Source organism: Sorex araneus, chromosome 6 (genome assembly GCF_027595985.1).
Source record: "Sorex araneus isolate mSorAra2 chromosome 6, mSorAra2.pri, whole genome shotgun sequence".
NCBI lineage: Eukaryota > Metazoa > Chordata > Mammalia > Eulipotyphla > Soricidae > Sorex > Sorex araneus.
In genome coordinates, this window is record NC_073307.1 from 30,281,812 (window position 1) to 30,305,977 (window position 24,166).

General features: G+C 37.4%; 1 long non-coding RNA gene across 2 annotated transcripts in view; it reads left to right on the forward strand.

Annotated features, from left to right (window-relative positions):
• LOC129405545 (uncharacterized) overlaps window positions 1-24,166 on the forward strand; it is a 36,259-nt gene that overhangs the window by 8,338 nt on the left and 3,755 nt on the right. For both annotated transcript variants that reach the window (XR_008630637.1, XR_008630638.1), the window contains exons 2-4: window positions 3,159-3,233; window positions 4,543-4,714; window positions 15,348-15,404. This is a non-coding gene — a long non-coding RNA (uncharacterized LOC129405545). The remainder of the gene's footprint in view (window positions 1-3,158; window positions 3,234-4,542; window positions 4,715-15,347; window positions 15,405-24,166) is intronic.

The window sequence follows — 24,166 nt, forward strand, 5'->3', positions numbered from 1 at the left end:
CCTGCTACTCTTGTGGGTACACAAGAGACTGGAGAGATAGTACAGTAAGTAGGTGCTTCTCTTGCACGAAGGTGAGCTGGGTTTAATCCTTGGCACTCCAGATGGTTCTTCCAAATCTGTCAACTGTGATGCCTGAGTGCTAAGCCACTAGTAAGCCCTGAGCACTGTCAGGTGTGGCCCCAAAACAAAAACAAAAAAAGCAAATACACAAATGTTTGCATACTGATACATATAAATACATATGTGTACATGACAGCACACATGTAAATATATTTCTGCATATGTGTACATAGCTCACTGTCACTGTCATCCCATTGCTCATCGATTTGCTCGAGCAGGCACCAGTAACATCTCCATTTTTGAGACTTGTTGTTACTGTTTTTGGCATATCAAATATGCCACAGGTAGCTTGCCAGGCTCTGCCCTGATATGGCTATGGTCTAGGGGTATATGTGTACATACATAATTTTTATAACCACACTACATTACAAAGTAAGTGTAATAGAAATGATTACAGAAAGTTCTTTTCTTTAATGTTATGCCCTATTTATTAAACTTTAGAATATGTTACTAAGATATAGGAGAGATTTAGCTATCATATCTCTCAATTCACTGGCAGAGAATATGAGTATGGCTTAGCAAAATAAGTCTGTTATCCCAGGTTTTGCGTGTTTAGTAAGAGAGGCAAGAATTGTTTATAATTCATTTTAAGGCTTCCTGACATCTGACACTGAATTTTTCTTTAACTTCGCAGTGCACTAATGGTATGTGGCTTTCAGAAGGTTTGAGACTCAGGTGTTACAACTTACAAACTGCATTAGCACTCTGAGGGCAGAATTATTTTTCTGTTTGAAAATATACTTGCTTATCTATCATTTTGGTTATTAATATTAAGAGTTTGTTATTTTTTGAAGGCGAGAAGAAGGGGGCTATCAGGAAGTGTCTAGACGTCACTCGCAGCCTTGCTTAACCCCTCTGCAGGTCAAAGGGTTAGTACTCAGACCAGTGATGCAATGCCAGGGATTGAACTTGGGTCTCCACATGCAAATCATGCATTCCAGCCCCTTGAACTATCTCCCCAGCTCCAGCTTTAGTTATTTCTTTATGAATTCATAGAATTTCTTGCTATTTTTAAATTTCTTATATAATTAACATTTGGGATCCTCATTAATTTTTAAGTCTCTATTGAGGTCCCAAGAACAAGACAGTCGAGGGCACTGTTTAAGAAAATTCCTACCTTGGTCATTTTCTTCAAGAAATAATAGCCAGGGAATTTTGTCAGAGAAATAATCAGGACTTTGAACACTGATAGAATACTATAATCTTCTTGAATGAAATGAGAATGACGTGTGTTTAATTTTAATTTATTAAACATCAACAGATTCATGACCTCTATGTTTTTAGATTCATACCGATTACATTCTAGGAATTCATATGCTTGATTTTTTCTTTTTCCTTTCTTTTTTTTGGTATTTGTTGATATTAGAAGGATATGGAAGGAGTAAAAATCGTCTGAGCCAAATAACATTTTAAATCATTCAAACATTTATGATATTAATTTATATTTAGTTACAAATTAGTACTTCTGCAAATTTAGGAGTATAATATTTAGTTTCTATAAAAGCTGCATCATTCAATGGCTTCAACAATTTTGTATTATAGCACCATTAAAGAATGTTAGTAAGTTAATTCTAGGGTTGGAGAGTCATAAAATTTAGTGAGGAAAGAAGATAATGTTGCCATTCCAATAAAGTTGAAGGTGCAATTATTTGTCTTTTCAAGTCAATTGGTGCTCAAGGAATAGACAGAATGCTAAATCTAAATAAAATTGTGTGAACTAATTGAAAAAGGTAAATTGACTCTCATAAATGAAATTCCAGAGGAATTTATAAGTGATCATTATTTGTAAAGTGTTATAAGAATATTGTTTGAGATGTAACAGATTAGTATTAGGTTGGGGAAGAATGATGATATTTTCTCTCATTGGGCCCCCGTGGTGGCTTCAGCTCTGAATCTTAATTGGGCTGAAAGAGACTAGAAGAATAACCTCAAGAGAGGAATAAGAGTAAATGTTAGCCACATAGTTAAGTGATTTCTCAGCAATACTTTGTGCTTTCATCTCCCAACTGTGCACAGAGATTCAAAAGAAGGCACAGTAAAGGCACACCCAAGAAATAAGTGAAGGGTGGAGCATTGCATTCTTAAAATCATTGCTAGAGTTCTACTTACCACACCCTCCATTCTACACCACACTTTTATTTTTCCAGACTGCACTGCCCATGTCTACCTTTACAGAAAGCCAAAGGGAATCGTAACAACACCATCTGAATCTGATTAAATTTAAATTTAACTTTCAGTATTCGTGAAATTGGAACAATATTGGAACTCCGTGACATGATACTGCTGTCGGTCAGATCAGACCTTGCAATGTAGGATTATAGAATTTAACAAGCCATCATGCCTTATATGTAATTAAAATGTCAGTGGTTCTAAAAGTGGGACCTCAGGACTTACATAAAGTAGTGATTATGTGTTAACGTTCATTATTTTAATAGGAAATCTGGAGTTCAGCTGAATCAGAATCACTGAGGTGAGGACCAGAAATCCATCTTTATAACATTTTTAATAGATTCTCACACTTATAAAACATTTTTAAGCAATAATAAACTTTATTATCTGCTGTTTTAACTTTCTTGACAACTGAATAATAAAGACACACATTAAATTAAACAAATTGACATTAAAAGCTTGTGCTGACACTTACCACCCTAATGAAACATAGTTATATAGCTAAGCTCTCCAGCTCCTCATATTATTTACAGATCAAACATATTAATACTTCCCTATGTCTTAGACTGTGTTCCCCAAGATGCCAACTTGGGACAAGGCAGGGGGAGGGGGCAAAATAAGGGAAGATTGTCAAAAAATATAAGCATCTAGTTTAAAATATGCTGAAATATAATGTAAAACATGGGGCTACAATTAATAATACTGTGTTGTATATTGAAAGTTGCTCAGGAAATAAATCTTGAAAATTCTGATAATAAGAAAAAAGTCTAACATATGTGATATATAAAAAATTCTAACATGTAAAATATATAAAGTATATTTCAGATTTTAAGAGCATTATATTATTTGCCCTCTGTGATTTCTTACAGCCTGGATTTCACAGTTTCTATTCCTGTGATGTCATTTAAACATTCTTCTGGGATTTCTGAATGTCCTGCGAATTGGTAAAGTGATTTAAGTATCTAGAGAATTGCCAGATGCATGTATAGTTTTCTTTAATTAAAATTATCTTTATTGAGGGCTGGAGCAATAGTACAGCAGGTAGGGCATTTGCCTTGCATACCGCCGTCCCGGGTTCGATCCCCAGCATCCCATATGGTCCCCCCCTTTTTTGGGGGGATCACACTCAGAGATGCACAAGGGTTACTTTTGGCTCTGCGCTCAGGAATTACTCCTGGTGGTGCTCAGGGAACCATATGGGATGTTGGGGATCGAACCCGGGACGGCGGTATGCAAGGCAAATGCCCTACCTGCTGTGCTATCGCTCCAGCCCCCAATAAAGATTTTTTTTTTCGCTCACTCCCTTAAAAATATCTTTATTGGGTGCTGGAGCGATAGCACATGTGTTCACTTTATGAAAGTGAAAAAGGAAATAGCTCTAATTCTATCGTTGTTTCTTTCTTTATTTGCCTAATTCTTCAGTTTAGGGAAAATTGACTACTATGTTATCTAGTGATACAATATGCATTATAAAAGCAACACCCATAATTTTTTATGATAAATAAAGACATCTATACTCAGTTGAATGGTATAGATAAGGACAGTTGATTAGTAAAGATACCTATATTCAGTTTTTTTGGAGGCTTTGGGAATTAAAACTAATTAAAACAATCCAATATGGAAGCTTGTTCCAGAATCAATCTCATTTTCTGCTACCTTAATCCCTAATCACCTCACTAATCATATGATCTACTTATTAGGACAGAAAGGTGTGACTGTGAGAAGAGCAAGATAATATTTACTTTTTTATTTGTTGTTTTGTCAATTAAATTATAAAATTTTTAACAAATAATCTATGAAGGTGAGGAGAGTTAAATTTAAAGAGAGCTCCTAGCCAACTGGAATTTCTTTTTTATTATATATGAAATTATAGATGAGTTACAGAAAATTTTCCTTTGCATTCATAATAGGTCTAGAGGGGTTGATTATAGGAAAGAAAAAACCTACTAAACACGGTACTTGAGTACAGTGGTTATTTATGTAGTTGTTTTCTATGTGGTTTTGGCTTCACCTATGATTGGTGTCTTTCTTATTTATTTATTTTGGGTTTTGGGCCACACCCGGCTGTGCTCAGGGCTCACTCCTGGCTCTGCATTCAGGAATCATTCCTGGTCAGAATTGCCACTATATGGGGTGCTAAGAACCAAACCCGGGTCAGCCATGTATGTTCAAGGCAAATACCCTACCCGCTGTATTCCCTGTTGGCCCTGAGTGGTGTATTTTGATATTTGCATATGGTCATTCTTCTTGTAGGTCATCCACCGAAGATCCAGTAATGTCAGACATCCAGAGACTTACTCTGCATTCATGCTCCTCTCTCAGTACTGCTTCATTTGTAAACATTGCATAGGAAATCAGCGCTGCTAGGCTCAAGCAATTCAGCTACCAAGGCCCCTAAGCCAAATCCAGCCTCCCACCTCTTTTGGTAAGACCTCCAAATTCAGTATTTCACATTTTAAAATGGTACACTTTTAAATTGTTTCATTTTAATCATGATGAAGCATTTACATAATAATAATCTCAAATTTGCCTGTTGGCCCGCAAAGCCTAAAGTATTTACTATTTGACCCTTTCAGGGAAAAAATTCACCAACCTCTGGGCCACACATAGCAGTGATTTTCAAAGCCACTTACAGAAGCAGGACTTTAAGAAGAGAGAAAAATCTTATTCAAAATCCCAATTCCTTTTTAAAAAATTATTTATTTAAATTAAGCAAAATGTTTAATAATTGCTCTCCCAAAAATTCAAACAAAATCAATGAAATTGCTTTAACAAATTTGATTCACAGAAGGAACATTAATTGTGACATTGAAGATGATAGATAGCAATTGTAATTTTAGAGATGATTTGACCTTCAATTTATCCCTGTGGATCTTTTTTGTTGTTGGATGATTTGAAAAATAAAATCCTGTTTCAGGCAGATAAGTGGCTATAAATAGCAGGAATTTTTTAAAAAAAAAACAACTAATCTTTCAATCTCAGGACACTCTAAAATGAAACTATCCAGAATCTTAGAAGAGAAGTAGGAGATTTTGATTTTACTTGAAATGCCACTGTAGCACTGTAGTCCCGTTATTCATCAATTTGCTCGAGTGGACACCAATAACGTCTCCATTGTGAGACTTGTTACAGTAACAACTTGAAATATTTAAAAATAAAAAAACCTCTCATAATCAAAATACAGCAATCAGAAATCAGACAAGAAGCACCAAAAATTGAGGATGAGATGAAATTGTCTATGTATTTTAACACTGTAAGTGTTATGTTGTCACTTCTCCACCCATAGCTGAGTGAGGAGTAGGAAGGGAAACAGAGTTTACTGCTACAGCTGTGATGGGCATACACAGGCATGAACCTTAAAGTGAGTTGTAAAGAACAAGCTTCTTGTTTAAGGCTCCTCTGCAGAATTTTCAAACACAGACAAACAAATGACCATTGAAGTTCAATTCTAAATTTTAAGCAAAAATAAGGAAATTGGAAATCACAATGAAGTTAAAGTTAACATATTTTTAAGTTATATGTTGCAAGGATTTGGTCAGGGAAAACAAACTGAAATCTGGGCTGTGTAAAAATTATTCTTGAAAATCATTTGTTGGTTCCAGGGATGTGACTCACTCGAAGAACACAAGCCTCATATGTAGGAGGTTCCAAGTTCATTCCCTGGCACAATCAGTCAATCAGAGGATGGATGGATAAATTGGACAGATGGATGGATGAACGGGCAGACGGGTGGATGGATGGATGGATAGATGGGTGGATGGATGTTGGCCTGTGAGATAGCTTGTTGGCTTAGAGAACTTGCTTGGCTGACATAAGTCCAGGAGTTTAATTCTCCCACAGCATGTGCCAAATGTGATTCTAGCAGCTTTGCCCTTTGAACCTGGAAGCTCTCTTGTGATCCCTATGCCACAAGTAGTTTCTGGCCACATCAAAGCCTATGTGTGTGCAAGCGTCACAACTAAAAATGTATGATCTTCAGTGAACATCAAAACTAGAAGCTAAGTAACTGCCATAGGCAGGAAGTGCAACATCACCACAGCAACCCTCGAAATCCCATATCCAAGCACTGCAATAAAGGAGAGAGCCTCCAGTGCTCCCCTCCATGGGTGAGAGCATCACATTCAGTGCTGTGATCCCTGGCAAACACACTCTGGCCAGCTGTGTTTATGACCCTTATTACTGCAATAGGAATAACAACAATGAAAGAAAGATAAGGGGGTTTGTGGACAGAGATAGTACAGTGAACAGGGCACTTGTCTTGTATGTAGCCAATCTGGGTTCCATCCCTGACATCCAAAGCCCCACCAGGAATAATCACTGAGCACAGAGCCAGGGGTAAGTCCTGAGAACTGAGCACTGCCAGGTGTGTCCCCCTCACCCTCCAGAAAAAAATAGCCCAGTAAAAAGAAATCAAATTTATAATGTAAAAGGAAGGTGAAAAAAGAGATTTGGAGATATTTGTTGCATGGATGAAATATGTTAAACAAGATGAACACTCCTGATATAAGGTCTGAAACTCAGAAGGTTATTAATAAAATGTCATACATTTACATGCAATGAATCGGATTTGAAAGGGGGCAAGTTTTCTATATTGTAACAACTATGTCCTTAAAAAACATACACATACATACACAAAACGATTAAAAGTGTTGATTGCTTGCTCTGGTCTCTCAGGTGGCATTTGCTCTTGGGGCGGCACCTTCTACATGGTGCCATTCTAGATGCTGGATTTCATTATCAAATAAAGCAAACCAAGTTCCCTTGCTCTTATCTCAGGAGGTGACAAACAATAAAGTTAGGATGGTACTAGGGACTTAAGGAAGGAAAGACCATTTTTAAATAGAATCATCAGGAAGTGTCTAATTTAGAAGATGTCAATGAGCAAATACTGAAAAAAAGTGAGGAAGCGAGATATGGCAATGCTTATGGAAAGAACATTCCAGACACAGAGAAGCAGGTCTGATGTGTTCTAAAAGTAGTGAGGAGAAGAGCACAATGAGGTAAGAGGTCAGCAAGGATGGAGGCATGTTCTGTAGCACTGTTGGCTTCACGATACCTTATCTTCACCCCTTGGAAGCCATTATACATCTTTGAGCAGAAAAGTGTGATCACATGGATTCCTCCAGAATGAGTCTCCTAGAGTCACATTTTATTGTGAATTCAGGATCTCAATTTTCAAATTACGTACGCATTTGGTCCCTTTTACATATAATACTGTTTTTAACTTTTGGGGTTACACCTGGAGATGCTCAAGGGTCACTCCTGGCTCTGCAGCTCAGATATTACTGCTGGTAGTGCTCAGGGGGACCACGTGGGATGCTGGGGATCGAACCTCAGTCAGCCACTTGCAAGGCAAACACCCTACTGTACTATTGCTCCGCCCTAATAGAACACTTTTAGATGTGGCCTCAGATCTTTATTGTAGTGTTCAATAACCAAAAATACATTTTTAAAATGGAGTTCCAGTCAAGCATTTTCATAAGCCAGAGAACTTTAACCCTCTGTCCCACCTTCCATCTCATTCCCTCACCCCATAAATCTAAGGTACATAAGCTGATGTTCCCTGAGTAATATGGACTGCAAGACTCTTTGAGTGCTGTGGGAGTAAAAACATCATCCACTGCTCTTGGGAATGTTGACTGGTACATCCTCTTTGGAAATGAATATGGAAACTTCTCAAAAAAACCACTAAGAATTGAGCTTCTATGCAATTCATCATTTTCATTTTTTGGTTTCTATCTGGAATTGAAAGACACTAGTTTGAGGAGACATTTGCACTCGTATTTTCACTGCAGCATTATTCACAATAGCCAAGATCTGGAAACAACCCAAGTGTTCAAGAATCTATTCAGATCAGACACAACAGAATTTGTGGTGTGGGAGCCAGAGAGATAGTACAAGTAAGGCACTTGCCTTGCATGTAACTGACCTGGATTTAATCCCCAGCATCCCATATGGTTGCACAATGCACTGCCAGGAGTGATTCCTGAGTGCAGAGTCAGGAGAAACCCCTCAGCATTGCCTGGTGTTCCCCCACACACAAAAAAGAAAAAGAAAAAGAAAAAGAGATTGTAGTGTATATATACACAATGGAATGCTACTCAGCTGTAATAAAAATGAAATCATATAATTTGCAACATCATAGGTAGATCTAGAGGGTATACTACTTACTGAAGTCAGTTGGAAGGAGAGGAACAGATGTAGAATGATCTCTCTCTATAGTAAAGGAAAAACAAATGCCCAATAACACTGAGGAGTTGGTTTATAGAACTGATCAGGGGGGCAGGGAAGTGTTGGGAGGGCTCCCTTTGGGACATTGGTGGAGGAAAGAGGGTACTCTGATAGTGGGTGTGGTGTTGGAATGATGTCTGCATGGAACTATGCACAGTACTGTGCCTCATGAATTAAAATGATGGGAGGCTCTTGCAATGCCAGTATCTCTAAATACTTCTCTTTGTGTTTGGCTACTGGACAAGTTGGCTTGACTTTAATTTTATCACTATAAGTATCTCCACCTGACTGCTTTCATTTACCCTTTTGTGGTTTTAAGTATTTATTCTGCTTAGCCTACTAATGGTATCTTCTTATTCATTCATCGAGCTGCTGTTCAGGGATCCTGCTGTCATCCAACTGGGACATTATCTTTAAAACTCAATAGAACCAAAATGCATTTGATTAGTCACATTTCAAGATGGCTAGCAGTGATGAAACCTTGTCATATGATATATTATCTCAGATGTAACACTGATGAAAACATGTATGCTTCAAGTGTAAGTTCTGACTTTATGTGTCTACTAGGACCATAATTATAGCACTGTAGCTCTGTCATCCTGTTGTTCATAGATTTGATCAAGCCAGCACCAGTAACATCTCCATTGTGAGATCTGTTGTTACTATTTTTGTCATATCGAATATGCTATGGGTAGCTTGCCAGGCTCTGCATACAGATGGGATACTTTCAGTAGCTTGCTGGGCTCTCCGAGATGGACGGAGGAATCAAACCCAGGTCGGCCACGTGCAAGGCAAACGCCCTACCCACTGTGCTATCTTTCCAGTTCAGGACCATAATTATAAGGGAAAAAATCATATTTATCCTCTGTGTTTCTCTCCCTTCTTATATCAAGCTGGTAGCAAGGCAAGTCATTTGTATTTCTTTGCCCCTGGACTTTCTTCAGTGATAGAGGTAGAATCATTATGAGGACAATAGCTATTTCTGTGTTTTATAGAAGTATTTGCTCATGATTAAGATTTTTTTTCTGTCCCACCACATAAAGGAAGGGGAGAGGGTAAGAAATGAAGATCTGTGAGGACAAATCATGGGAGAAATGGCATTTCTAGAACCTATGAGTGTGACTAAGACTTACAAGTCCTGCAATCAGTAGTAAATTGAGCCTGCAGGGTGTTGGAGTGATAGCACAGCGGGTAGGGCATTTGCCTTGCATGCGGCCAATCCGGGTTCGATTCCCAGCATTCCATATGGTCCCCTGAGCACTGCCAGGGGTAATTCCTGAGTACAGAGCCAGGAGTGACCCCTGTGCATTGCAGGGTGTGACCCAAAAAGAAAAAATATTGAGCCTGCACCCTAGACACAGAGAGCTGAGTTTTCACAAGGATCCTCCACTCCTAACAGAACAGAAGAAAAGTCTCTAGGCTGCTGGGGCAAGTGATAGCTATATCCACAGAAACCACTGTTAACCCAAAACTTTAGGGGGTGGCTCAGTCATGTCACTTGCACACAACCCTAAGGTTTTAGGCCACAGATTCCCAAAGTGTCTAAGGTTTTATCTCTTATTATCCATTCCAAATGGAGGCCTGGATATAGGCTTAAGATGATTTAAAATATAAAGAAATGTGGCATTGCATATATATTGAGTATGTAAAGTAAGATTCATACCACACATAATCTGCTCCCTCAGGCAATAATGACCTTTAAAAATATTTAAAAATAAGTTTCTTTCCCTCGTGATACTCTGTTTTACATAGAATGTTAATAAGAAAGTACGGCTGTTGCTTCCAGTTCTTGTAACTTCTGAACTTATTTCATTAAACATGGTTCTTAGCATTCCCATTTGTTCAACTAAAGAATGTGAATAAAACTGACATTCATCCAAGAGGAATTTTTCACTGGTTGATTTTAAACCCTGAGGAAATTGCAAGTTTGAGTTAGGATTCATAGGATGTTAGAATATTTTTTATAGATTATCACCAAACAGCCAAGGACTAAATCAGACTCATGTCTAATTTCATCCATTGAAACATACTTAATCCTTAAAACGTGATATTTAGATTTGATCTAGGATTGTAAGTATTATACATGATTCTTCTAATAACTGTACACTTAGATACAAAATTTGTCCTTAATAGATCTAAGAGACATAAAGTTAACTTGGACAAATTATATTGGCTTTGCCTCTGTTGTCAGAAGAAAAGAAGAGAAAGTCTCCTTCATGGTACTGTTGTAAAAGCCTTTTGTGATCTTTCTGAATATCGTCAGTTGTTCTGAAAGCCTGATGCCAATGTCCATTTATTTAACAAGCTGTCAGATTTATTGTTTGCTTTCTTTTGTTGTCTGAAATCACATTCTCCTGATTTCTGTTCTGTAATAATCCTATTTTTTTCGTTGACTTAGGCAGAGGTGACAATTGTCTCTAGCTGCTTAAAGTCTCAAAACAGTTCAATTTTAGACATGTGACTTAAATGAGATAAAGTATAATCATCCTAGGGAATTTTTCAGAAAAAAAAAATTTGTTCTCACTTCCCCACCTCTGGCCTCACATCCCTGTGAGCTGCCAGCATTCGTCCTTCCTCTCCTGCCCGTGAATCTGAGCATGAACAGAGTGAAACAAGGACAGTGAGAAGTGCGCTGTTGTTACTTAAATATTTGAATCCAGCCATAGACTTGACAGTTACATGAGGCATGCAATGCCATTTTTCATAAGCTTCTTTATGATTTCTTTCCATTACAACTAATAGTTTTCATAAAAGATCATTCAGGGGTTTTGGAATCAGACCATATGTAGCCAATTCCCACCTCTTTTACTTGCCAGCTTTGAGGTGTCAAAAAAGATACTATAATCTTGATGTCCCAGGTTTCTCTTCTGTAATAAAAGCATACTAATAATACCAAACTTAAGTGGCAAATAGTGCATATATTTATTAATAGTGCAATGTCTGACTCATAACTGGTGCTCGGTAAATGCAAGCCCTTATCACAATGAGTAATGTATATGCTTAAAATGAAAATTACCTGATTAAGAATAGTTGCATACAGGGCCAGAGAGATAGTACAGGGGTAATGAGCAGTGGACCTGGATTCCATCTCCAGCACCCCATATGGTACCCCAAATGCCTTCAGGAATGATTGACTGAGCATAGAGCCAAGAATAAACTCTGAGCACAGGTATGGCTGGAAATCCACAAACCTTTATGTGTGTGTGTGTGTGCATACATACATATATATATATACATATATGTGTATTCAAGTAATAGTACAAAAATAAAAAGAACAACAAAGTAAAGTTGAGGTAGAGAAAATAAAACACATTAAGATTAAATGCAATTCAAAGAAAGGTTAAGATATTCTTAGGGGAAAAAAATAGGAACTTAAAAGTGAAGACATAAATTCTCTTAATTGATGACACCAGCAGCACAAAATCCATGAATCAAAAGTTGCCAAGTAGTGGCCCAGACATTCTATTTATTTTATTTTTTAATGGAATATTTGATTCTGGCACTAAAACAAAAACTCAATGGATTGCACTAACCAGTAGATATTCTAAATTGGCAGAATTTTTGTTAGCTATTTCAGGGCTTAAATCATAAATTTTCCTTAATTTTTCTCAAAGAGTGGTGTTAAGAGAATTATATAAGACCTGAATGTTAAGTTTGCAGTTTCCTGAGAATTTTATACACATAGAACAGACATTTCAACAGACATGTTGTAACAGATATTTAACAGAATGCAGTTCCAGTCTAAGGCTTTTAATTAGTGTATGAGGCAAATAAACTGACAATACATAAAAAATCAAATTACTTGGCATTAAAATAGGAAATACTGTATAGCAATTACTATATTAAAATTATAATTTATATTAACATTTTGTTGTGATCCTTTAAATATAACTTGTCAACCTAGGCTTCAATCAAAATGCAATAATATGAACTGAATAAAAAGTAATGCAGGGTCCAGAGAAATAGTACAGTGAGGCTTGCCTTACACATGACCAGCAAAGGTTTGATCCTCAGCATCATATATGGTTCCCCAATCACAGCTAAGGTTTCCCTGAGAGTAGAGCCAGGAGTAAGTCTTGAATACCATGACATGTGGTCCCAATCCCTATCCGCTAAAAAGAAAGAAAAATAGTGCAATGTCATAAATTAAAACAAATAATCATTTATTATAACATTTATTTTTACTGCTGATAAGCACATATAGTTATCTGAAAAAATATTGGTCTCATAAATATTAAAGCAATTTTTATTACCTTTTCTCTAAAACAAATTCAGTAAGCTTGCTCTGGAATTGAAGTGTGCAAACATATCATAAAAGACTGCATGCAAATTGAACAATTTTACATCGAATAAAACAGCAAACTTCTTTGAACAGTCTTATAACTGATGTTTCTTACTATATAGTATTAACATTTCCAAATACTTTAAAGAAACATTTAAACAATATAATACCTACTAGTTTCTATTTGGTGTTCCATGTCTCTAAAATGCCTGTAGTTTAGATGATATATAATTATGTGCATACAGCCACTACTGCTAAGCTCTTTTAAATCAATAGATAATTACTATGGTATTAAATTCACACATACACTACACAGATGGCCAGAGAATGTAAGGATTCTTTATTTTCTGAGTAGCTTTTCTCAGCCTTCCATGAGGGAAGATGGGTACTGAAATTTGAGGAAGAAGTTGAATAATAGATTATTTTTTATTTTATTAATTTTTAGATAAAACAAAAACAATTTTCATTACATTAAAATCAAATTAAAGTGTGAGTATGACTTATTTATGTTCTTCATCAATAATTAAAATTAGTATCTAGTACATATTCTTAGACTATTGTGCTGTTCTTTTATTTATTTTTTAATTGGATAACTGCTAGATACATAGTTACAAAGCTTTCATGATCAGGTTTCAGTCATACAATGCTCCAACACCCATCATTCCACCAGTGTACATTTCCCACCACCAGTGTCCCCAGTAATCCTTTCTGCCACACACAACACCACCCCAGCCTTCCTTTATGGCAGGCACTTTTCCTCTCTCTGTGTCTCTAGGTCTCTCTGTCTCTGTCTGTCTGTCTGTCTGTCTGTCTGTCTGTCTGTCTGTCTCTCCCCCTCACCCTCTCTCTCCTCTATTGGGAATTATGGTTTGCAATACAGATACTGAGAGGCCATCATGTTTGGTCTTTTATTGACTTGCGGCACACATCTCTCATCCAGAGCTATCACTTTCTAACCATCATTGTCATAGTTGTCTCCTCTCTATCCCAAATACCCTCTCCTTCAGCACCTGAGGCAAGCTTCCAATCATGGACCAATCCTCTTGACCCTAGTTTCCACTGTCCTTGAGTGTTAGTGTCATACTATGTTTTTTTTATTTTAATACCCCACAAATGAATGCATCCACTCTATGTCTGTCCTTCTCCTTCTCACTCACTTCACTCAGCTTGATACTTACCATGTCTGTCCATTTATAAGCAAATTTCATGACTTCACTTTTCATCCGCACAGTTTTCCATTGTGTAGATGGACCATAGCTTCTTTGACTAGTCGTCTGTTCTCGGGCACTCAGGTTGTTTCAGTTTACAGCTTGCAGCCTTAGTTTGGAGCCACCTCCAGCTTGGGGCCCACTGTTCAAAACCTTCTGTGCCACTCTTTTATCTTTTATTTTTAAACAAAATCTTTCCATTAAAAAATTTCATTACATTAATATTCTCTTAATCCTGTGCAAAATTTTCTATGGGTTTCTTTATTTTCTTCCTTTTAAACTGAAATCAGGCATAGAGGAAGCTTTAAAGTCTTTACGGGAAGGGGTAAGTCTTGTGTGGTCTTTGTGACAAGACTTTATTGTGTGATTCTTGTAGCAGTACCTTAGAACTCTTTTACTCACTTCTCCACCCTTTGACCTTGCTCATCATTGAGTGAATTGTCCTCTTTGTATCTTACCAGGGCTCTGAACAGAGAACAAAGAGAAAGATAGTTTTCCAGTTTCTTTGGAACATGTCTCATATATGTCTTCATTGACGCCTGGGGAGCTATCCTGGAAAAGGAAAGTTAGGATAGGACAGAAGGAGCAGAGCCTTTCTGTAATGTCCTGCCCACTCCCTTCCTGCAATCCAAGGTCAAACTGTCTTTTTCCTTTCTGTATGACCAAAACTTCTCCTACGTTCTTATTAGATGTTTAGTTCTTTTCTTGTCATAGGTTAAAAATTTTGTGCTCTCGTCAACAAAGCTTTATTCCCAGATATGTTAATGAAATAATTTTCATAGGAAAGGCTGACCTTCAAGCCTATTTTTTTGTATTATTGATTTAAAAATTCCATTCTGGACCTCAGATGCTAAATGTTAACTCTGTCTTTCTCTTGGCATCCGTCCTGTAACAATCAAAATCTGTCCTGAAGAAACATAGTGTCTATGAAAGTATTAAGAAAGACTAGTCACAGAAGAGCAATTTTTGAAAGGATAAAAAAAATAATATTTACGTTTCAATTAGAACAAACCAACGCTTCCTTTATTCAGAAGTTAGATATGTGGTGTTACAATCAAGTTAATATGTTTAGACATCCTGAGAGTTTATGAAAGTATATTGAAAATGATGTTGATTATAGTACAAATTTAATTATGAAAACATAAAGATACAGTATATTTGAAGAATGTATGAAATATACTATTGTAATTTGATGATTTTTGAAATTCATCCATTTCTTTGTACTTCAAAATATATTAAACAAATGCTGTATATTGAAGGGTTGTCTTGTTATTAAGTTCTCTCAGCTCAAGTACATTTTTTAAAAATTCTAATTGTTCCTTTGTTTTTCAAAATAGGGGTGATGACTACTTACTTCAGTTGCTTCTTTTGTGATGTTTTGATGTTATTTTCAGGTAACTAATTAAAATTTAATGATGCTAAGTTATTCTCCTGTAAAATATAAATTCTCTATTTATATAACAGATGATAAAATTGATATATTTTTTGTTGTCGTTACTTGTATCTAAAATATTTTTTCAAATATTTGCTATATTTGGGGATATGGTGTCCATCATCATAATCATAATATGTTCAAGGCATTTTTTTCTTTTTGGGTCACACCCAGCGATGCTCAGGGGTTACTCCTGGCTTTGCACTCAGGAATTACTCCTGGCAGTGCTTGAGGGACCATATGGGATGCCAGGGATCGAACCCAGGTCGGCCGCGTGCAAGGCAGATGCCCTACCTGCTGTGCTATCGCTCCGGCTCCTCAAGGCATACCCTAAGGATATGACTTTTGTTAATTCATTAAACTAAAAAAGATATAGGGAACATCCTTGGTAATAGGTAGTATTATTATAATTCCAATATACAAATAAGAAAACTGAGGGATGGAAAGCTTAAGTATACTCACTCTGGTTCATGCAGCCATTGAGTGTTGGAGCTGGTTTCCAAACTTGAGACCTGTTAGAATATTTCTCTAAGCTACCATAGTTGACATACATTTATAGGTTATATCAACCAGAGTTCAGTGCAGGAAATAGAAACCCACCTAAGTATTTTAAGCAATAAAGAATTTACTGTGTGCAATTCATTTATTACAAACCCATTAGATGAACCGGCATGACAGAGCTGTCACTCAACTGTTGAAGTAAAAGTCACACCCTGGGGTACTGGAAAGATAGCACAGTGGCTAGGGCGCTTGCCATGCACACAGTCAAAGAGGTTCAGCCCCCTTATATCCCATATGGTCCCTGAGCCCCACCAAGAGTGATCTCTGAGTGCAAAGCCATGCTGGGAATAGGCCATCTCCACCGCCACTCCCAAGTCACAGCCTGGGTCAGAGAGATAGTGACAGGTCTGGAATTTTGGGGCTCATATTTACCACCCCAGCAGCACAGAGCTTAGAATGGTACCTTCCATCCCAACCAAGCCAGTCCCAGAAATTAAAAGAATAAGAAAAAGAAAAAGTCACACCTGATACAGTCTTGTAAGCCAACATTACCATAATAAAAATGAATGAAGCAAATAAATAAATTGGAGGTGTAAATGACATTGTAATCACAAATTCATGGTAGATGTCATTCATATTTCTGGAGGTTTGCTGTCACTATGCTATGTCATTGTCATTGACTCAGCTTTGAAGCTGGGGTGCTTTATAATAGGATACCAATACCAACTCTCCTTATGCCTCCTTCGTGATTCCTCTTGCTTCTTTGAGACTCACAATTTACATCAAATCCCTGCAAACTCCAGGTCTGGTTGACTAAATAATAATAGTTTCAAGGATGCCCACATCCTGTTAAAAGACAAACTAAAGCACAGTAAGTGTTCCAGGAGTAGATTAGAGCAAACACTGCTTTTAATTGGGCAACACCAAAACAAAAGTTGGCTAGGGGGCCTTCCGCAGAACGGAACTGAGGAAAGCTTTGCAGAGCAGCTGGTGAAGCAAACAATAAAATGATTTGATTGGTTGTAGTTTAAGTGGCCAACTTTAATGGGATAGTCTTGAAAGACTGCTCTTAGTAGGGTATTCTTAAATTTCATTTTCTGAAACAGTGTTTACAGGAATTGGGTTTAAGTTTCAGTTTGCCTGTATAAACTATAGGTTAGAGCCACCTCGGTCCAATTCTTCTTTGTTTAATTACCTAGTAATCCAATACATGGGAAGAGTATACTGGATTATCTAGGTAAACTCAATGTCATCACAAAGTCCTTAGAAGAGTGAGGCAGTAGGGTCAGAATCAGAAAGAGACTTGGAATAAGGCTCCTGGCTTTGACGATGGGGCTATGAATCCAGAATTCAGAGGGTCTCCCAAAGCTAGGACAGCAAGGAAATGGATATTTCCTGTAGCTTCCAGGATAAATATAACTTGCTAACCATTTTAGAGTTTATGATTTCCAGAGCTCAAATTCTGACAACCATCCTTGAGAGATAAGACATCAGGGAACACACACTAAATCCAGGAGGAGACAGTTTGTATTCAAAAAGAATTGCAAGGTTTTGATAAGTTGCTGGTAAAATCTATAGATTGTGTGTCAGAACTCCCAACTAATGCCATCTGCCTTCTCTGACCCAGTGCTTTTAAAATCCCCCAACACACGGGTGCCTCAAAGAAGGTCTTCACTGGGTCTAAAAGAGCAGAGCCGATTCATCAGAATACAGAAAAGAGACTTCCCACACTTTGGGGGAAAGTCATCCCAGATAGAGAAGGGACACCAACTAATATGTGATTGGAGATCCTGCGCAGGAAGGGAGATGCATGCTGAAAGTGGACAGGATGCAGACTGAACAGGATGACCACTCAGTACCCCTATTGCAAACCACAACACCCAAAAGGAGAGAGAGATATCAAATTGGAATGCCCTGCCACAGAAGTGGGGTGGGGTGGGAGGAATGGGATTGGGGGGCTGGGAGGGATACTGGGTTCATTGGTGGTGGAGAATGGACACTGGTGGAGGGATGGGCTCTCAAACATTGCATGAGGGAAAAACAAGCACAAAAATGTGTGAATCTGTAACTGTATCTTCACTGTGACTCACTAATTAAAAAATAAATAAATTTAAATTTAAAAAAAAGAAAAGAAAAGAGACTTCCTCCTCTGGCCAAGAGGCTCTAGGAGTGTGTGAGTTGAGGCTTAGATTCCTTCCTTTCTGGTCTAACTCCAGCATCCCAGTTCTCCGGGATGGCGCACTGCTTCCACTCAAATCCATGCCTTTACCTGGGGACTGTACAGCTTAGGTAATTCTGGGATTACAGGATCAAAGTCTTGAATTGGGCCCTTTTTTGTGCTTTTCCTTAGATTTATTCTCACTTGTTCCTGGACCCAGATCTCTACTTCCCCCCAAACATGCTGCTCTTTTCCCTCCCCCCCTCATTGTTCTCCCACGGTGGCTGCTCCCTCTTGCTCATTGCCTATACTATTCTCAGCTTAACCACCTATCTTTCAACAGCCAGTTCATATTTAATTGCCTTTTGATTTTTTCCTTATTTTTCTCTTTTGAGCAATCTATACTTCTTCTTCCCATTATAGTTAATATCCATTAAGCTCTTTTAATATTTGATTATGCAAGTTTTTGCTATGCACGATCCCATTTTTAAATAAATTTAATTATTCTATTGTGGCTGTCAGTACTTCATGAAGGGCAGAAAGTCATTAACTTGTGGTTGAGTGAATATAAGTAACATAATAGAGGTGACTAGTTTCCATCATTTCCTAAATGAGAAATATTTCTAGGGTTTTTCTAGGTTTTAAGAGTCACATTGGCCAAGGTTGCTAGCTTTGGGCTTTCTATGGCATCTCGATTTTCTTCATAGATTCCATTGCTTTAAATGAACCTTTAATTATCTTATGGAAACAATCCACTTACAAAAAGCACTAGTGAGCAATTAAGAATTTGCTGAAGGGACTCAAAGTATGGCTTAAAAGATAGGGTACATGCCTTGCTTGAGTAAGGCCCAAGATTGATTCCTAGCACTGTAAGTCCCCACCAACCCCTGCACTCACCCCACAAACATTGCTGGGAGTGACCCTGAGCACCAGTGAGTCTGGTACAAGCTAAAAAAAAATACAGTTTGATAAAAAGAATTTGCTGGAAATGTAATGTGTGGCACAGAGGAAAGGATTTGAAACAAAATCACTGTCAAGTAATTCAGTAAATACTCATTAGTTCTAGCTGGTCCTGGGAAGTCTTTCTTTAGCTATGCTAACCATTCTGTTTGACCTTGGTGCAAATCTGAGAATTCCTTTGCTGACTTCCCCAGATTTCATTTTGCTGAGTGGCTTCTTCTTACATCTAGAAACCTGGAAACAAACCTGAAATGACCGTGTGTTCCTTAATACATGTATCAATTTATCTTACTCAAAGAAGATGCTTTCCATGTAGTTGAATTGTTGCACTGAGAGCTAAATAAAATAAAAGCATATTTAAACTTTAGATCAAACCATGATGCCGTTTTCTAGGTTTATACACACAGGTGATTATAGCTATTTATTAGTTGAGGTCTCCTGGTTATATAATTTTATTGCCCTGAAACTTTTTACCTGCTACATCAGACCTTAATTACTTCTTGAGGTATTAATTTTTCTCTTCTTTGTTATTTCTTGATTCTCTTTATATTCACAGCAATCTTTTTTTCTCATCAACTCTTTTAAAACTCCTTATTCTCTTCTTTTGTGACAAAATTAATCTGTTTCCACTTTCTTCTGGATTTCTAATTACCTTTTGGTTTTATACACAGCCCTGGATATTTAAGAATTTGCATCTATGAGTGCTGGGAAACTGTGCAATTCAGAGTAGTTATTTCTGAAATCCATGGGGTGCATCTTCCTTCATCTCCTGAATCTTCATATTTCCTCCACTTCATTAACTTGGTGTGCCACATCAACTCTGATTCCTGTTAGCTTCTATTTTCTCTTTCAATTAATGACAAGGAGCAGTGGGTGGTGAAATGCTTGATAAACACATACAGAGGAGACACCATGCTTGTCACCAGCCTGTCCCACAACAATGCAAAGGAGACAGTGAAAACTAAGAGAATCACACCAATATCAAAAATGCCAATGTCAAAAACAATAAAAGGTGCTAAATTAAGAGAGATTTCCAGTTGACAGAAGTTAGATGTTTGTATTAAAGAAAAAGAAAAGCTAGGAGAAAAGAAACAAATTAATCACTTTCTCTTGAATAATTAAAAAAGTTGACATTTATTGTTTGGAGGTTGGGGGCAGGAGGTAGGAGGGGTCACACCCAGCACTGCTCTGTGCTCATGGTCACTCTTGGTGGTGGTTGGGGGAAATCATATGTGGTGTGGAAATCTAAACTGGGGTCAGCAACATGCACAACGAGTACCTTAAGTCTTGTACACTCTCCCAGTGCCTCTTGAGTGATTTTTACAATAATTTATTTTATTTTATAATTTATTATTAGTGAATCACTGTGGGGTACAGATACATACTTACAAACTTTTGTGCTTGCATTTCAGTCATGCAAAGATCAAGTACCCGTCCCTTAACCAGTGCCCATTCTTCACCACCAATGATCCTAGTAGCCCTCTCATCCCCCCTACCCCACCCCGCCTCTGTGGCAGGGCATTCCCTTTTGTTCTCTCTTTCATTTTTGGTGTTGTAGTTTGCACTAGAGGCATTGAATTCAATCTATAGTCTACGTTCGGTTTGCATCTCTCAACCCGAGTTGGTCCTCCAAATACCCTTTAGTTGGTGTTCTCTTCTCTATCTGAGCTGCCTTTTCCCCCAGCATTTGAGGCCGGCTTCCAAGCCATTGAGTAGATCTCCTGGTCCTTATCTCTACTATTCTTGGGTGTTAGTCTACCTTTCTGTTACTTTATATTTGACAGATGAACGCAATCTTTCTATATCTCTCCCTCTCTTTCTGACTCATTTCACTTAACATGATACTTTCCATGATGATCCATTTTTATGCAAATCTCATGAATTCATCTTTTCTAACAGCTGCATAGTATTCCATTGTGTAGATGTACCAAAGTTTCTTTTTTTTTTGATAATCAATATGCAACTTTATTGGTATGTTCACTAACTCAGTTTGGAAGAGATTATCATTTTATAGTTCAAAAGGTATTGAATTATCGTGGTTTTGTGCATCAAAGATTTTTATTATAACAGAAAATGAAATAAAACCTTACATTAAAAGAAAATTTTAAAACAGCACACATTTTAATGAATCTATAAATGAAATTCTTATCGAAAATATATACCAAACATTGATAACTGGATACTTGCACAGTTATTAAATAATTTCATTGTATAACAATTTACACTTTAATTATCAAATAACTAAACAATTTTTCAGAGGGGTTGGCCCACTACTTGGGCAGGTGCTCAGGAGCAAGCCCCTAGTCATGCTCACATGTGTGTACCAAAGTTTCTTTAACCAGTCATCTGTTTTTGGGCACTCGGGTTTTTTCCAGATTTTGACTATTGTAAACAGTGCAGCAATGAACATACAAGTACAGATGCCATTTCTATTATACTCTTTTGCCTCTCCAGGATATATTTCCAAAAGTGGTATAGCTGGGTCAAATGGGAGTTCAAGTTCTAATTTTTTAAGAATTGTCCATACTGTTTTCCAAAAGGGCTGAACCAGTCGCATTCCCACCAGCAGTGAAGGAGAGTCCCTTTCTCCCCACATCCGTGCCAACACCGGTTGTTTTTGTGCTTTTGGATGTGGGCCAGTCCTCATGGTGTAACATGATATCTCATTGTTTTTATCTGCATCTCCCTGATGATTAGTGATGAAGAGAATTTTTATGTGTCTTATGGCCATTTGGATATCTTCTTTGAGAAAGTTTCTGTTCATTTCATAGCCCCATTTTCTGTTTGGGTTGGATGTCTTCTTTTTGTATAATTCAACTAGTGTCTTGTGTGTCCTTGATATCAACTCCTTATCTGATGGGTATTGGGTAAATATTCTTTCCCATTCTGTTGACTGTCTTTGTATTTTGGTCACTGTTTCTTTTGAGGTGCAGAAGCTTCTTAGTTTAAGATAGTCCCATTTGTTAATCTCTGTTTCCAGTTGCTTGGCCAGTGGCATGTCATCTTTGAAGATACCTTTAGCTTCAATGTAGTGGAAGGTTTTGCAACCTTGTCTTCAATGTATTTTATTCAATCAATTCAATGTATTGATTCTGGTCTTATGTTGAGGTCTTTAATCCATTTTGATCTGATTTTCGTACATGATGTAAGGTGGAGAGCTGAGCCCATTTTTTGCATGTAGTTGTCTAATTTTGCCAGCACCATTTTTTAAAGAGGCTTTCCTTGCTCCACTTCACGTTTCTTGCCCCCTTATCAAAAATTAGGTGATCATATATTTAAGTGTGTGTATAAAGATATTCAACCCTGTTCCATTGGTCTGCAGCTCTGCCTTTGTTCCAGTACCATGCTGTTTTAATTATTACCGCTTTGTAGTAGAGTTTGAGGTTGAGGAAGGTGATGCCTCCAATCTATTTGCCCAGAATTGCTTTAGCTATTCATGGGGGTTTGTTGTTCATATGAATTTCCAGAGTATTCAATCCACTTCTTTGAAGAATGTCATGTATATCCTTATAGGGATCGCAATGAATCTGTATAATGCTTTGGGAGTATTGCCATTTTGACAATGTTAATTCTCCCAATCCATGAGGAGGAGATATCTTTCCATTTCCTTGTGTCCTCCTTTATTTCATGAAGTAGTATTTTTTAGTTTTATTTGTAGAGGTCCTTTACCTCCTTAGTTAAGCTGATTCTGAGGTACTTGATTTTCTGAGGCATGATGGTGAACCAGATTGATTTTTTCATGTCATTTTCTTCTCCTTCATTATTTCCATATAGGAAAGCCATGGACTTTTGGGTATTGATTTTATAGCCTGCAACTTTACTATACAAGTCTATCGTTTCTAGGAGTTTCTTAGTAGAGGCTTTGGGGTTCTCTAAGTATAGTATCATATCATCTACGATAGTGAAAGCTTGATTTCTTCCTTTCCTACCTGAATGCCCCTAATATCTTTTTCTTGCCTAATCACTATTTCAAGTTCTTCCAGTACCATGTTGAACAGAAGTGGTGAGAGTGGGCATCCTTGTCTCTTCCTGATCTTAAAGGGAAGGCTCTTAGTTTTTCCCCATTGAGAATGATGCTTGCCATAGGCTTATGGTAGATGGCTTTGACAATATTGAGGAAAGTTCCTTTGAAACCCATTTTGGCAAGAGTTCTCATCATAAATGGGTGCTGGATCTTGTCAAATGCTTTCTCTGCATCTATGGATATGATTATATGGTTTTTATCTTTTCTTTTGTTGATATGATGAATTATGTTGATTGATTTCCGAATGTTAAACCATCCTTGCATCCCCGAGATTAATCCCACTTGGTCGCAGTGTATGATCTTTTTGATGAGTTGTTGAATTCTATTTGCTAATATTTTGCTGAGAGTCTTCACATCCGTGTTTATCAAGGATATTGGCCTGTAGTTTGCTTTTTTTGTGGTGTCTTTGTTTGCTTTTGGTATTAGGGATATATGAGCCTCATAGAAACTGTTTGGGAGACTTTCTTTTTCTTCAATTTCTTGGAAAATCTTGAGAAGAACTGGCAATCAGTCCTCCTTAAATGTTTGAAAAAATTCGCTAGTGAATCCATCTGGACCTGGGCTTTTATTTTTGGGAAGACTTTTGACAACAGTTTCAATTTCCTTGATATTAATAGATCAATGGATCTATTCAGGTATTCCAAATCTTATTGATTCAGCCTTGAGAGTTTATAGGAATCCAGGAATTTATCCATTTCTTCTAGGTTCTCTTGTTTTGTGGCATACAGATGACTTTCAAAGTAGTCTCTGATGATGTTTTGAATTTCTTTGATTTCTGTTGTGATGTCCCTCTTTTCATTTCTGATTCGGTTTATGAGGGTTCTCTCTCTATTTCTTTATGAGCCTTGCTAGTGGTTTATCAATCTTGTTTATTTTATCAAAGAACCAGCTCTTGGTTTCATTGATCTTTCAGATTGTTTTTTTGGCTTCCATGTTGTTAATTTTAGCTCTAAGTTTAGTTATTATTTCCTTCTGCCTGGTTTGAGCTCCTTTTGTTGGTTGTCTTCTAAGATCTTGAGCTGTGAAGTCAAGTGTTAGCTATGTAGGCCCTTTCTTCCTTCCTGAAGAGTGCTTGCAGAAC